At 38.4% G+C, this 14192-nt stretch overlaps 1 protein-coding gene across 5 annotated transcripts in view; it reads right to left on the bottom strand.

Annotated features, from left to right (window-relative positions):
• SEC11A (SEC11 homolog A, signal peptidase complex subunit) overlaps positions 1-14192 on the bottom strand; it is a 55744-nt gene that overhangs the window by 25588 nt on the left and 15964 nt on the right. For 2 of the 5 annotated variants that reach the window (XM_089906755.1, XM_022564014.3), the window contains exon 2: positions 10994-11130. The exons of the other annotated variants lie outside the window; for them this stretch is intronic. The gene's annotated coding sequence lies outside the window, so the exon portion shown is untranslated. The remainder of the gene's footprint in view (positions 1-10993; positions 11131-14192) is intronic. 5 annotated transcript variants of the gene reach the window in all.

The raw sequence follows: 14192 nt of genomic DNA, 5'->3' as shown, positions 1-14192 counted from the left end.
CTCTGTATGACAGACTCTAGGTCCATCCACCTAACTACAAATGACTCAATAACTTTTTATGGCTGAGTAATATTCCACTGCATATATGTACAACATCTTTATCCATTCATCTGTCAATGGACATTTATATTGCTTCCATGTCCTGGCTATTGTTAACACTGCTGCAATGAACACTGTGGTACATATCTTCTTCTGAATTATGGTTTTCTCAGGGTATATGCCCAGTAGTGGGATTGCTGGGTCATATGGTAGTTCTACTTTTAGTTTTTTAAGGAAACTCCATACTGTTTTTCATAGTGGTTGTATCAATTTACATCCCCACCAACAGTGCAAGAGGGTTCCCTTTTCACCACACCCTTTCCATCATTTATTGTTTCTAGATTTTTTGATAATGGCCATTCTGGCCAGTGTGAGGTGATACCTCATTGTAGTTTTGATTTGCATTTCTCTAATAATTAGTGATGTTGAGCATCTTTTCATATGCCTCTTGGTCATCTGTATGTCTTCCTTGGTGAACTGTCTATTGAGGTCTTCCGCCCATTCTTTAACTGGATTGTTTTTTTGATATTGTGTTCCATGAGCTGTTTATTTCTGAGATTAATCCTTTGTCTGTTGTTTCATTTGCAAGTATTTTCTCCCATTCTGAGGGTTCTCTTTTTTGTCTTGTGTATGGTTTCCTTTGCTGTGCAAAAGCTTATAAGTTTAATTAAGTCCCATTTGTTTATTTGTTTTTATTTCCGTTACTCTAGGAGGTGGGTCAAAAAAGATCTTGCTGTGGTTTATGTCAAAGAGTGTTTTTCCTATGTTTTCCTCTAAGAGTTTTATAGTGCCTGGTCTTACATTTAAGTCCTTAATCCATTTGGAGTTTCTTTTTGTGTATGGTGTTAGGGAGTGTTCTCATTTCATTCTTTTACATGCAGCTGTCCAGATTTCCCAGCACCACTTATTGAAGAGGCTATCTTTTCTCCACAGTATGTTTTTGCCTCTTTTGTCGTAAATTAGGTGCCCATATGTGCACAGGTTTATCTGGGCATTCTATCTTGTACCACTGATCTATATTTGTTTTTGTGCCAATACCATACTGCCTTGATTACTGTAGCTTTGTGGTATAGTTTGAAGTTGGGCAGCCTGATTCCTCCCCCTGCAATTTCCTTTCTCAAGAATGCTTTGGCTATTCAGGGTCTTTTGTGTTTCCATACGAATTGTAAAATATTTTGTTCTAATTCTGTGAAGAATGCCATTGGCAGTTTGATAGGGATTGCACTGAATCTGTAGATTGCCTTGGATAGTATAGTCATTTTCACAATATTGATTCTTCCAATCCAAGAACATGGTCTATTTCTCCACCTGTTTATGTCATCTTTGATTTCTTTCATCAGTGTCTTATAGTTTTCTGAGTACAAGTCTTTCGCCTCCTTAGGCAGGTTTATTCCCCAGGTATTTTATTCTTTTTCTTGCAATGGTAAATGGGAGTGTGTCCTTAATTTCTCTGATTTTTCGTTGTTGGTGTATAAGAATACCAGAGACTTCTGTGCATTAATTTTGTATCCTGCAACCTTACCAAATTAACTGATTAGCTCTAGGAGTTTTCTGGCGGCATCTTTAGGATTTTCTATGTATAGTATCATGTCATCAGCAAACAGAGGCAGTTTTACTTATTTTCCAGTTTGTATTCCTTTTATTTCTTTTTCTTCTCTGATTGCTGTGGCTAAGACTTACAAAACTATGTTGAATAAGAGTGGTGAGAGTGGACATCCTTGAATTGTTCCAGATCTTAGTGGAAATGCTTTCAGTTTTTCACCATTGAGTATGATGCTTGCTGTGAGTTTGTCATATATGGCTTTTATTATGTTGAGGTAGGTTCCCTCTTTGCCCACTTTCTGGAGAGTTTTTATCATAAATGGGTGTTGAATTTTGTCAAAAGCTTTTTCTGCATCTATTGAGATGATCATATGGTTTTTATCCTTCAGTTCGTTAACGTGGTGTATCACATTGATTGATTTGCATATATTGAAGAATGCTTGCATCCCTGGGATAAGTCCCACTTGATCATGGTGTATGATCCTTTTAATGTGCTGTTAGGTTCTGTTTGCTAGTATTTTGTTCAGGATTTTTGCATCTATGTTCACCAGGGATATTGGTCTATAATTTTCTTTTTTTGTGATATCTTTTTCTGGTTTTGGTACCAGGGTGATGGTGGCTTCGTAGAATGAATTTGGGAGTGTCTCTCCCTCTGCAATTTTTTGGAAGAGTTTGAGAAGTATCAGTGTTAGGTCTTTTCTAAATATTTGATAGAATTCGCCTGTGAAGCCATCTGATCCTGGCCTTTTGTCTGTTGGAAGATTTTTAATTATGGTTTCAATTTCATTACTTGTGATAGGTCTGTTTATATTTTCTAATTCTTCCTGGTTCAGTCTTGGAAAGTTGTACCTTTCCAAAAATTTGTCCGTTTCTTCATGGTTGTCCATTTTATTGGCATATAGTTGTTTGTAGTAGCCTCTTATAAGCCTTTGTATTTCTGTAATGTCAGCTGTGATTTCTCCTTTTTCATTTCTAATTTTATTGATTTGTGTCCTCTCCCTTTTTTTCTAGATGAGTCTAAGGGTTTATCAATTTTGTTTATCTCCTCAAAGAACCAGCTTTTAGTTTTATTGGTTTTTGCTATTGTTATCTTCATTTCTATTTCATTTATTTCTGCTCTGATCTTTATGATTTCTTTCCTTCTACTGACTTTGGTTTTCTCTGTTCTTCTTTCCCTAGTTATTTTAAGGGTAGGGTTTACTTGAGATTTTTCTTATTTCTTGAGGTGAGGTTGTATTGCTATAAACTTCCCTCTTAGAACTCCTTTTGCTGTGTCCCACAGGTTTTGGGTCATTGTGTTTTCGTTGTCATTTGTTTCTATGTATTTTTTAATTTCTTCTTTGATTTCTTCAGCGATCTCTTGGCTATTTAGTAGCACACTGTTTAGCCTCCATGTATTTGTGTTTTTTACAGTTTTTTTCCTGTAATTGATTTCCAATCTCATAGTGTTGTAGTCAGAAAAGATGCTTGATGTTATTTCAATTTTCTTAAATTTACTGAGGCTTGATTTGTGACCCAAGATGTGATCTATCCTGGAGAATGTTCCATGTGCACTTGAAAAGAAAGTGTATTCTGCCACTTTTGGGTGGAATGTCCTATAAATATCAATTAGATCTGGTCTATTGTGTCATTTAAAGCTTATGTTTCCTTATTCATTTTCTGTTTGGATGATCTGTCCATTGGTGTAACTGGGGTGCTAAAATCCACTACTATTATTGTGTTACTGTCGATTTCTCCTTTCATGGTTGTTAGCATTTGCCTTATGTATTGAGGTGCTCCTATGTTGGGTGCATAAACATTTATGATTGTTATATCTTCTTCTTAGATTGATCCTTTGATTATTACGTAGTATCCCTCCTTATCTCTTGTAACTGTCTTTAATTTAAAGTCTATTTTATCTGATATGAGTATTGCTACTCCAGCTTTCTTTTGATTTCCATTTGCATGGAATATCTTTTTCCATCCCTTCACTTTCAGTCTGTATGTGTCCCTAGGTCTGAAGTGGGTATCTTGCAGACAGCATATATATGGGCCTTGTTTTCGTATCCATTCAGCTAGTCTGTGTCTTCTGGTTGGGGCATTTAATCCATTTGCATTCAAGGTTATTGTCGATATGAATGTTCCTATTACCATTTTCTTAATTGTTTTCGGTTTGTTTTTGTGGGTCCTTTTCTTCTCTTGTGTTTCCCGCTTAGAGAAGTTTCTTCAGCATTTGTTGCAAAGCTGGTTTGGTGGTGCTGAATTCTCTTAGCTTCTGCTTGTCTGAAAAGCTTTTGACTCTTCCATCGAATCTGAATGACATCCTTACTGGGTAGAGTAATCTTGGTTGTAGGTTTTTCTCTTTCATCAGTTTAAGTATATCCTGCCACTCCCTTCTTTTTTTTTAAAAAAAAACTTTTATTTATATACTTATTTTTGAAATTTATTTAAGTTCTTTCTTTATACAGCAGGTTATTATTAGTTATCCATTTTATACATATTAGTGTATATGTGTCAATCCTGATCTCCCAATTCATCACACCACCACCACCCCCTGCCACTTTCCCCCCTTGGTGTCCATACGTTTTTTCTCCACATCTGTGTCTCAATCTCTGCCCCGAAAACCAGTTCATCTGTACCATTTCTCTAGGTTCCACATATATGCATTAATATACGATATTTGTTTTTCTCTTTCTGACTTACTTCACTCTGTATGACAGTCTCTAGATTCATCCACATCTTCACAAATGACCCAAATCCTTTCCTGTTTATGGCTGAGTAAAATTCCATTGTATATATGTACCGGCTCTTCTTTTTTTTTTTTGTGGTTCACGGGCCACTCACTGTTGTGGCCTCTCCCGTTGCGGAACACAGGCTCCAGACGCGCAGGCTCAGCGGCGATGGCTCACAGGCCCAGCCGCTCTGCGGCATGTGGGATCTTCCCGGACCGGGGCATGAACCCGTGTCCCCTGCATTGGCAGGCAGACTCTCAACCACTGCACCACCAGGGAAGACCTGTACAGCATCTTCTTTATCCATTCGTCTGCCAATGGGTATTTAGGTTGCTTCCACATCCTGGCTATTGTAAATAGTGCTGCAGTGAACACTGCGGTGCATGTGTCTTTTTGAATTATGGTTTCCTCTGGGTATATGCCCAGTAGTGTAATTGCTGAGCCAAATGGTAATTCTATTTTTAGTTTTCTAAGGAACCTCCACACTGTTCTCCATAGTGGCTGTATCAATATACATTCCCACCAACAGTGCAAGAGGGTTCCCTTTTCTCCACACCTTCTCCAGCATTTGTTGTTTGTAGATTTTCTGATGATGCCCATTCTAACTGTTGTGAGGTGATACCTCATTGTGGTTCTGATGTGCATTTCTCTAATAATTAGTGATGTTGAGCAGCTTTTCATGTGCTTCTTGGCCATCTGTATGTCTTCTTTGGAGAAATGTCTACTTAGGTCTTCTGCACATTTCTGGATTTTTTTTTTTTTAATATTGAGCTGCATGAGCTGTTTATATATTTTGGAGATTAATTCTTTCTCCGCTGATTCGTTTGCAAATATTTTCTCCCATTCTGAGGGTTGTTTTTTCATCTTGTTTGTAGTTTCCTTTGCTGTGCAAAAGCTTGTAAGTTTCATTAGGTCCAATTTGTTTATTTTTCTTTTTATTTCCATTACTCTAGGAGGTGAATCAAAAAAGACCTTGCTGTGATTTACGTCAAAGAGTGTGTTCCTATGTTTTCCTCTAAGAGTTTTATAGTGTCTGGTCTTACATTTAGGTCTCTAACCCATTTTAAGTTTATTTTGTGTATGGTATTAGGGAGTGTTCTAATTTCTTTTACATGTAGCTGTCCAGTTTTCCCAGCACCACTTATTGAAGAGACTGTCTTTTCTTCATTGTATATCCTTGCCTCCTTTGTCATAGACTAGTTGACGATAGGTGGCTGGGTTTATCTCTGGGCTTTCTATCCTGTTCCATTAATCTATATTTCTGTTTTTGTGCCAGTACCATATTGTCTTGATTACTGTAGCTTTGTAGTATAGTCTGAAGTCAGGGAGTCTGATTGCTCCAGCTCCTTTTTTTCCCCCTCAAGACTGCTTTGGCTATTCGAGGTCTTTTGTGTCTCCAGACAAATTTTAAGATTTTTTGTTCTCATTCTGTAAAAAGTGCCATTGGTAATTTGATAGGGACTCCACTGAATCGGTGGATTGCTTTGGGTAGTATAGTCATTTTCACAATATTGATTCTTCCAATCCAAGAACATGGCATATCTCTCCTTTTGTTTGTATCATCTTTAATTTCTTTCATCATTGTCTTATAGTTTGCTGCATACAGGTGTTTTGTCTCCCTAGGTAGGTTTATTCCTAGGTATTTTATTCTTTCTGTTGCAATGGTAAATGGCAGTGTTTCCTTAATTTCTCTTTCAGATTTTTCATCATTAGTGTATAGGAATGCAGGAGATTTCTATGCATTAATTTTGTATCCTGCAACTTTCCCAAATTCATTGATTAGCTCTAGTAGTTTTCTAGTGCCATCTTTAGGATTCTCTATGTATAGTATCATGTCACCTGTAAACAGTGACAGCTTTACTTCTTCTTTTCCGATTTGTATTCCTTTTATTTCTTTTTCTTCTGTGATTGCCATGGCTAGGACTTCCAAAAGTATGTTGAATAACAGTGGTGAGAGTGGACATCCTTGTCTTGTTCCTGATCTTAGAGGAAATGCTTTCAGGTTTTCACCATTGAGGATGACATTTGCTGTGCGTTTGTCGTATATGGCCTTTATTAGGTTGAGGTAGGTTCCCTCTATGCCCACTTTCTGGAGAGTTTTGTTCATAAATGGGTGTTGAATTTTGTGAAAAGCTTTTTCTGCATCTATCGAGATGATCATATGGTTTTTATTCTTCAATTTGTTAATATGGTGTACCACATTGATTGATTTGCGTATATTGAAGAATCCTTGCATCCCCGGGATAAATCCCATTTGATCATGGTGTATGATCCTTTTAATGTGTTGTTGGATGCTGTTTGCTGGTATTGTGTTGAGGATTTTTGCATCTATATTCATCAGTGATATTGGTCTGTAATTTTCTTTTTCTGTAGTATCTTTGGTTTTGGTATCAGGGTGATGGTGGCCTCACAGAACGAGTTTGGGAGTGTTCCTTCCTCTGCAATTTTTTGGAAGAGTATGAGAAGGATGGGTGTTAGCTCTTCTCTAAACGTTTGATAGAATTCACCTGTGAAGCCATCTGGTCCTGGACTTTTATTTGCTGGAAGATTTTAAATCACAATTTCAATTTCATTACTTGTGATTGGTCTGTTCATATTTTCTATTTCTTCCTGGTTCAGTCTTGGAAGGTTAAACCTTTCTAAGAATTTGTCCATTTCTTCCAGATTGTCCATTTTTTTGGCATAGAGTTGCTTGTAGTAGTCTTTTAGGATGCTTTGTATTGCTCTGGTGTCTCTTGTAACGTCTCCTTTTTCATTTCTAATTTTATTGATTTGAGTCCTCTCCCTCTTTTTCTTGATGAGTTTGGCTAATGGTTTGTCAATTTTGTTTATCTTCTCCAAGAATCAGCTTTTAGTTTTATTGATCTTTGCTACTGTTTTCTTTTTTCTATTTCATTGATTTCTGATCTGATCTTTATGATTTCTTTCCTTCTACTAACTTTGGGTTTTGTTTGTTCTTCTTTCTCTAGTTCCTTTAGGTATAAGATTAGATTGTTTATTTGAGATGTCTGTTGTTTCTTGAGGTAGGATTGTATTGCTATAAACTTTCCTCTTAGAACTGCTTTCGCTGCATCCCATAGGCTTTGCATCGTCGTGTTTTCGTTATCATTTGTCTCTAAGTAGTTTTTGATTTCCTCTTTGATTTCTTCAGTGATCTCTTGGTTATTTAGTAATGTATTCTTTAGCCTCCATGTGTTTGTGTTTTTTACGTCTTTTTCCCTGTAATTGATTTCTAATCTCATATCGTTGTGGCCAGAAAAAATGCTTGATATAATTTCAATTTTCTTAAATTTACTGAGGCTTGATTTGTGACCCAAGATGTGATCTATCCTGGAGAATGTTCCATGTGCACTTGAGAAGAAAGTGTAATCAGGTTTTTTGGGATGGAATGTCCTATAAATATCAATTAAATCTATCTGGTCTACTGTGTCACTTAAAGGTTTTGTTTCCTTACTAATTTTCTGTTTGGATGATCTGTCCATCAGTGTAAGTGAGGTGTTAAGTCCCCCACTATTATTGTCTTACTGTCGATTTCCTCTTTTATAGCTGTTAGCAGTTGCCTTTGGTATTGAGGTGCTCCTATGTTGGGTGCATATATATTTATAACTGTTACATCTTCTTCTTGGATTGATCCCTTGATCATTATGTAGTGTCCTTCCTCATCTCTTGTAACATTCTTTATTTTAAAGTCTATTTTATCTGATATGAATATTGCTACTCCAGCTTTCTTTTGATTTCCATTTGCATGGAATATATTTTTCCATCCCCTCACTTTCAGTCTGTATGTGTCCCTAGGTCTGAATTGGGTCTCTTGTAGACGGTATTTATGTGGGTTTTGTTTTTGTATCTACTCAGCGAGCCTGTGTCTTTTGGTTGGACCATTTAATCCATTCATGTTTGAGGTAATTTTCAATATGTATGTTCCTATTACCATTTTCTTGATTGTTTTGGGTTTGTTTTTGTAGGTCCTTTTCTTCTGTTTCCCACTTAGAGAAGTTCCTTTAGCATTTGTTGTAGAGCTGGTTTGGTGGTGCTGAATTCTCTTAGCTTTTGCTTGTCTGTAAAGGTTTTGAGTTCTCCATAGAATCTGAATGAGATCCTTGCCGGGTAGAGTAATCTTGGTTGTAGCTTATTCCCTTTCATCACTTTAAATATGTCATGCCACTCCCTTCTGGCTTGTAGAGTTTCTGCTGAGAAATCAGCTGTTAACCTTATGGGAGATCCCTTGTATGTTATTTGTCATTTTTCCATTGCTGCTTTCAATAATTTTTCTTTGTCTTTAATTTTTGCCAGTTTGATTATTATGTGTCTCGGCGTGTTTCTCCTTGGGTTTATCCTGTATGGGACTCTCTGCGCTTCCTGGACTTGGGTGGCTATTTCCTTTCCTATGTTAGGGAAGTTTTCTACTATAATCTCTTCAAATATTTTCACAGGTCCTTTCTCTCTCTCTTCTCCTTCTGGGACCCCTATAACGTGAATATTGTTGCATTTAATGTTGTCCCAGAAGTCTCTTAGGCTGTCTTCATTTCTTTTCATTCTTTTTTCTTCATTCTGTTCCGCACCAGTGAATTCCACCATTCTGTCCTCCAGGTCACTTATCCGTTCTTCTGCCTCAGTTATTCTGTTATTGATTCCTTCTAATGTATTTTTCATTTGTTATTGTATTTTCATCTCTGTTTATTTGTTCTTTAATTCTTCTAGGTCTTTGTTAAACATTTCTTGCATCTTCTCGATCTTTGCCTCCATTCTTTTTCCAAGGTCCTGGATTATCTTCAGTATCGTTATTCTGAATTCTTTTTCTGGAAGGTTGCCTATCTCCACTTCATTTAGTTGTTTATTTGGGATTTTATCTTGTTCCTTCATCTGATACATAGCCCTCTACCTTTTCACCTTGTCTATCTTTTTGTGAATGTGGTTTTTGTTCCACAGGCTGCAGGAATGTAGTTTTTGCTTCTGCTGTCTGCCCTCTCCTGCCACTCCCTTCTGGCCTGCAGAGTTTCTGCTGAAAAATCAGCTGTTAACCTTATGGGGTTTCCCTTATACGTTATTTGTTGCTTTTCCCTTGCTGCTTTTAATACTTTTTCTTTGAATTTAATTTTTGTTAGTTTGATTAATATGTGTCTTGATGTGTTTTTCCTAGGGTTTATACTCTATGGGGTTCTCTGTGCTTCCTGGACTTGGGTGACTATTTCCCTTCCCATGTTAGGGAAGTTTTCAACGATAATCTCTTCAAATATTTTCTCAGACCCTTTCTTTTTTCTCTTCTTCTTCTGGGACCCCTATAATTCGAGTGTTGGTGCGTTTAGTGTTGTCCCAGAGGTCTCTGAGATTGTCTTCAATTATTTTCATTCTTTCTTCTTTATTCTGCTCCTCTGCAGTTATTTCCACCACTTTGTCTTCCAGCTCACTTATTCGTTCTTCTGCCTCAGTTATTCTGTTATTGATTCCTTCTAGTGTATTCTTCATTTCAGTTATTGTGTTGTTCATCTCTGTTTGTTTGTCCTTTAGTTTGTCTAGATCTTTGTTAAACATTTCTTGTATTTTCTCAGTCCATGCCTCCATTCTATTTCCAAGATTCTGGATCATCTTTACTATCATTACTCTGAATTTTTTTTCAGGTGGACTGCCTATTTCGTCTTCATTTATTTGGTCTTGTAGGTTTTTACCTTGCTCTTTCATCTGTGACATATTTTTTTCCGTCTTTTTTTTTTTTTTTTTTTAATGAGTGGGATTGTGTTCCTGTCTTACTGGTTGTTTGGCCTGAGGCTTCCAACACTGGGGTTTGTAGGCTATTGGGTAGAGCTGAGTCTTGGTGCTGAGATGAGGAACTCCATGAGACCTCACTCTGATGAATATTCCCTGGAGTCTGAGGTTCTCTTGTTAGTCCAGTGGTTCAGACTCAAGAGTCCCACTGCAGGAGCTTCAGCCGGACCCTGGGCTCGTGAACCAAGATCTCCCGAGCCGCCTGAGGCGTAGAAAGAGAAACCAAAAAACATACAAAAAAACCCAAAAAACAATAACAAAGTAAAAAATAAAATTAGACTAGGAAACTAATAGATAAGTTAGGAAGAATATAAAAATAAAAGTATAGATGAATCAACAACCAGAAGGTATATCAATACCACAATAGTAAAAAAGAGAAGGGGAAAAAGAAAAAGGCAGGGGGAGGCCTTGGCTGTGGAGGGCAGGGCCTAAGCAGGGGCGAGGTTTGGGCGGTGGGTGGGGGCCAACGCTCAGGACCCACAGGACTGGAAAAGGCCCTGGGGGCTGTGAGGGGTGGGGCTCAGGCTCAAGGGACAGAAGGGGCCCAGGCGTGCCCCCACCTCTAGTCTCAGAGGGCAGGGGACCTCACCTGGGAGCCCAGCAGGCTTCCTGGTCTTGAGTGGGTAGGGCAATCGCCCTCCACTCCTCTCTTGCTCCTCCTGGAGGGCCCCTCCCACTTACCTCTCCTGATCTCCCAGGTCTCCTTCCTATGCCCTCTAGGACCCACATGGCCTGGAGGGGGCTTTGGAGAGCAGGGGACCCGCCTGGGAGCTTAGCAGGCTCCCTGTGCCTGAGTGGGCGGGGCAACCACCCTCCACTCCTTGCCTGCTCTTTCCAGGGGCCCCTTCCGCCTGCCACTCCTGATCTCTCCGGCCTCAGGGGTGCTGATCCTGTCTGGCCTCCACTTCTCCTCCCCCCTCAGTCCCCCTACATCCTACCGGTTCGCTTTGGGGTTCCTTCCGTCTCCTTGGGCGTCAGAGTCCCCCACCAGCAGCTGGCAGGCACCCTAGTTGTAGGGAGATGCTAACTCCACGTCTTCCCACACCGCCATCTTGACTCCACCTCAAGACGGTAGCTTTTTAAAAGACAAAAAATGGTCTTTTTATTCCAAAGACAGATTTGAGGAAGTAGAGTGGGAGAGGCTAAAAGCAGGAAAACTAGCTTCTAAGAAGTGATTATGGTCAACCTGTGGATCAGCAGCCAGGAATTCAGCTAAAGGTTCTATTTTCCAAACTTCCCATGCTAAAAAAGCCACCTATAGTACTGGTTAGGACAATAGATTATGGGCCCCGATCCAGAATCACTGAAGGAAAGGCTGTGGGATTCCATAAAAACTACAAACTATAGTTTCATGATTCCTTATTTAACACCCTTGGGCGTCAGAAATGCTTCGTAATTCAGAATTGGCCAGATTTTGAAAAGGTAACATACCATATAGCACATAACACCCCAAGCAGGCAATATCCCATAATCAACCATATTAATATTTCTCCAGCAAAACATAAAAAATTCACACTGAAATAAATAAAACTAAAAATAGCTACATGTCAGCCAGTTCAAATCTGTTTTGTTGAGGAAAATCTTTCCATTTTCAGAAGGGCACAGATGTAGCATTGTCAGAACAGGTGTGCAATATCTAATAAAATAACTGTTCTTTTTTTTTTTTTGGCCATGCTATGCAGTGTATGGGATCTTAGTTCCGCAACCAGGGATGGGACCCGTGCCCCCTGCATTGGGAGTGCAGAGTCTTAACGACTGGGCTGCCAGGGAAGTCCCTAAAATAACTGTTCTTTAAAAGAAAAATGAAAGACTTAAAAATCGTGATTTTCTCTGTCCCTGCCAGGAGGTCACTATAATTACCCTTCTCTTTTTCTTCAGACATGTAATACTACTTTTTGCTATAGAATCATTGTTGTGAAATGCATCTAATCATCAAGATTATCCTCATCATTCTTATTAGAGAAAAAGGTTAAAAGTCCCTCAATACATGTAACTGGCAAATGTTCCTTAAAAGGTGCCTGTTTGAATACTGCTAAGTCAGTATGTGAGCCAAAACCTAGACAGAAGCACACTATTTGCTAAAACAAATATTCTACCTGAGCAAGTTTGAAAATGTCCTATTTTTCTCCTTCTTTTCTCCCCTTTTTTGTGACAAAAATCTTTACTGAAAAGACAAACATATTGCCTCCCTAGCCCCTGCTTTCTTTACCACTGTATCTGAATGCTAATGAATATACAGAATCAATGTACAGAAAGAAGTGCTTTTTTGGGTATTGGCAGAAATAAGGTGGCAGCTACCTAACCTTCTCATACCATTTGGCCACATCAAGCTAACTATTAATAAGACATTATGACATATGTAGAATAATAGCCACAGAATTGAATAGCCCCATTATTTTTTCTAAGAAGTGACTGGAACATTATATCCCTCAGTGTTCAAGGTGTAACTAGAAAAGAATGTTATTAAAACCAGTCAAAGCTCTATATAATATCTTTCGGTAGCTATGGTATAGGGAGATTTGTGTGTGCTATTTTTCTTTTGCACTTTTAGGAAGTAGTGTGTGGAGACTTCCCCCAAAAGTTCCGTGACTAGAATAATCCATATGACAACTTAAAATAAACAGTAAGTAAATAAATAACAAGAATTTAAGAAAAACCTACAACAGAAAATTCAGCAAAATAAAGCTGATAGTAAGTTTAAATATTATAATTTAACAAGCCATAATCTGGAAATTATATACTGTGCATTTATCCTTTAGTTATCAAATATACCATTATATTTCCTGTTCTTGTAAGAGGTACTTGAAGTTCAACATATAGGATATTTACATAGAAGTCAGACTTCTAGCCATCTCAAGCAAAGACAGAAGTGACCATGGAAGCAAAAATGTGTCTTAGAGCTACAAAATAGCCATTGGCCTAAGTCTTAAATTCCACTTACCATGCGACCTCAAACTAAGAGACTCATTAATTCATAACCACAATTCCACTGGTTTCTAACTCATAGTAGAAGCTAGGGCATTAGAGGCAGATACACGGACAGCAGGTACAAGTGAAACTGATGGTGTTGGAAAAACTGAAGTGTATTCAGAATGGACACTGTTATTATGGTCCAATAAAGTCAGTGATAGTCCCAGTGAGGATCTTAAAAGATTAACAACGATAACAAAAGTTCCTGAATAGTCTAAACAGGCATAATACCAATAAGATAATTTTCATTTAAAAAAATCCATTAAATCTTTTAAAAATCTGACAAATGAAAACATAACACATGTACAGCAGTTTCATTCATAACAGCCTCAAATTGGGAAAAAAAAAAAAAGACAAAAACCCAAATGTCCATCAACAGGTGAATAAATAAATTACAACATTTCCAAGTAATGGAAAACTACTCAGGAATAGAAAACACGAACTACTGAAACACACAACATAGATGAATCTCGAATATATGCTATTCAGGCCAAACTGGAGGATCAGGGACCAAATTTACCTCTGAAATAACTAAAACACTGGACAAAGTATATGAAACAAAGGTTTTCAGACACTGGACATGTGACTGTGTCCAGGTAGCATAGGACTATGAAAGGAGAAACAAGGTGAGCCCTACAATTGCCCCAATTTACAGAATGGATAGTTTCCAGGCCACAGGGCAAAACAGAAATGTAGCCAGAGCCTAGACGTCTCCTCGACTTGAGAATAAAGAACTGGGAGTTTGGGGAAGTGAAGGCAACTTAAGATTGTAGGGCAGTACAGAAATGAGAACTACACAAAGATCTACAGATGGTCTCTCCTCAAGTCTTGATGATCAGCAATGATCAGCACATGCATTTCAGGGAAGTACCAAGGACGGAAAAAGAACCAACTAAAAGGAGCAGATAGGACAATTCTAAAAGTTCATATGGGGCAGGGATAATTTGTTTCCACCAGCCAGAGTGGAAATGTTCATAACACATGGGCTTTGGATAGCATACTCAAAAGTTATTGTTCAGTTGTGGTGCAAAATTAACCTTAGACTGAAGGCTGCTCTGGACTTGCCTAACAAAGCCTTTAGGGCTTCCCTGGTAGTGCAGTGGTTGGGAGTCCGCCTGCCGATGCAGGGGACATGGGTTCGTGTCCCGGTCCGGGAGGATCCCACAT

The sequence above is a fragment of the Delphinapterus leucas genome, chromosome 2 (assembly GCF_059928025.1).
Source record: "Delphinapterus leucas isolate spDelLeu-1000000601 "Yukka" chromosome 2, BTC_Dleu_Yukka2, whole genome shotgun sequence".
In the NCBI taxonomy this organism is placed as follows: domain Eukaryota; kingdom Metazoa; phylum Chordata; class Mammalia; order Artiodactyla; family Monodontidae; genus Delphinapterus; species Delphinapterus leucas.
Note: the sequence above shows the minus strand (reverse complement) of the source record. Positions and strands in the feature narration are given on the sequence as shown.